General features: G+C 35.3%; 1 protein-coding gene across 4 annotated transcripts in view; it reads right to left on the bottom strand.

The window, feature by feature from the left end:
* Positions 1 to 1,944, bottom strand: part of TCP11L1 (t-complex 11 like 1) — a 33,369-nt gene that overhangs the window by 25,017 nt on the left and 6,408 nt on the right. The window lies entirely within an intron of this gene.

Raw genomic sequence — 1,944 nt, 5'->3', positions numbered from 1 at the left:
ACATATGTATAAATATATGCTTATTATTAAATTATTTCTGTTACCAGGTATCAGAAAATGAAAATTCCACTGTGGGTACGTCAATATCAAGCATCAGGTGTTATTAAACTCCATCAAGCTTTAACCTCTTAAAAAGAAACTCAGATTATTATTAGGGCTTCCAAGTCTTTTAACCTTGCTTTTGCAAAAAGTAACCAATGTCTTACCATTTGAAGTTTATGAAAATAACAGAAACACACCAAGTCCTCTCAGTGGATTTATTTCCCAATAATTTTAGCTATCTGGGTAATAACAGACACTGTTACTATGCTGCCTAGTCATGAAACACAGTAGCTGGAGCAAATCAGGAAGAAATTTCACTTCCTCTAGACTCTGTATGACCTTGAACAAGTCACTTAAATCTTCCAGGGTCAGTGTTTCTCATATGTAAAAACAAGAGACTTAAGTGTGTTGTATGAAAAATAGGAATCCTCCAAATTTTAAACAAGTGCATTCTCAGTGTTTTGGACATACTTGGAACAAAACAGCTTGCACCAAGTACTAAGAGCATCAAACATTCAGGAAGAAGAAAGTTTTCAGGAGCTATCCAAGTTAAAGACTACATAAAATCAGACTTATCAGTGATGGGGTATCTGACCATGAAAGATAAAAGCTACAGTTCTAAGATATGATCAGGACATGTTACAGATGTACATACAGAGGAATTATTCACTGCATACAAATGATAGGGTTGTGGGGGTTTTTGTTTTGGAAGAGTGCTCAAATTTACCAATTTCATAAATGAAAATTTGGTAAAGATTTCATAAAATGGCATAAAGATGCAATTTGGTGGACAACACGGCTTTGCCTCAATTTGTGAAGAGAATCTGAGTTGTAATAAGAGCCATGAAATATGGTGTAAGGTTAACTCAGACATGGTGGTGCACACTTGTAGTCTAAGCTACTAAGGAGGCTGAGGTGGGTGAATCACTTGAGCCCAGGAGTTCAAGGACAGCCTGGGCAACATAAAAAGATCGGTCTCTTAAAAAAAAAAAAAAGGTACGGTTAAATATAACTTACCCTGGAGTTTATCTTAGTGATACAAAGCTAAAGCTATTGCTAAATTCTGTTATTTTGTTACAGCATTTGTGCACTGATGCCCTGTAGAGAAACTGAAACTGTATTAGATTAAACATGATTTCTGAGAGGCTGGCAGACAGATTCCAAAATAAAATGAAGTTCTAATTTAGAGTGGTTGTACTCTTTCTTTACTAGGGTGTCCTGAGATGTCTATACCCTCTAAAAAGATGCTGTTAGTCACACAAGTGGATGGACATTTACGGAGGGCAAGATGGTAAAAACAGCTACTACAGAGTAAGTACAGTAAAGCAAGGGTAAAGGTTACCCATAGTACTTATTATGTTGATGGAAACTGCTTGTTAATTTGTCTTCCTTGCCAGCCTGTAACCTCCATGAGGACAGAGACAACATGGGCCTGGTTCACTGCTGAATCCCTGACATAAAGAGTATGCACTCAACAAATATTTGACTGATTGAATACAGAGATACCATAATTCAAAGTCTAGTCATGAGCTTTAGAAATGTAAGTTCTTGTGTCATCTATCCGTCTAAGGATGACTGGAATCTACTAATTAAATTCACAAGATCTGATTTAATAAACCAAAGTAATAATTGATGTTTGTCATCTGAATATAGTATCTTTTACAGGTCAACTAGGGGATTAAATATTAGAACAGAAGGTTCTTTGTGAGAAGAGGATTAAAGTATATACAAGTAGAAGATTTTAAAGAAACATTGTTAAGTTACAGTTGACTGATCCTTACTCTGTTTAAAGGATCTCTGTTTAAAGAACAGATAATCTTTTACATCAAATCACCACCTCAAATTAGTACCAACCAATCTTTTACAAGCCAGCCATTTTTCCTTTTTCAATATTCTGTATCA

The sequence above is a fragment of the Cebus imitator genome, unplaced genomic scaffold (genome assembly GCF_001604975.1).
Source record: "Cebus imitator isolate Cc_AM_T3 unplaced genomic scaffold, Cebus_imitator-1.0 Scaffold521, whole genome shotgun sequence".
Taxonomy (NCBI): Eukaryota; Metazoa; Chordata; class Mammalia; order Primates; family Cebidae; genus Cebus; species Cebus imitator.
Note: the sequence above shows the minus strand (reverse complement) of the source record. Positions and strands in the feature narration are given on the sequence as shown.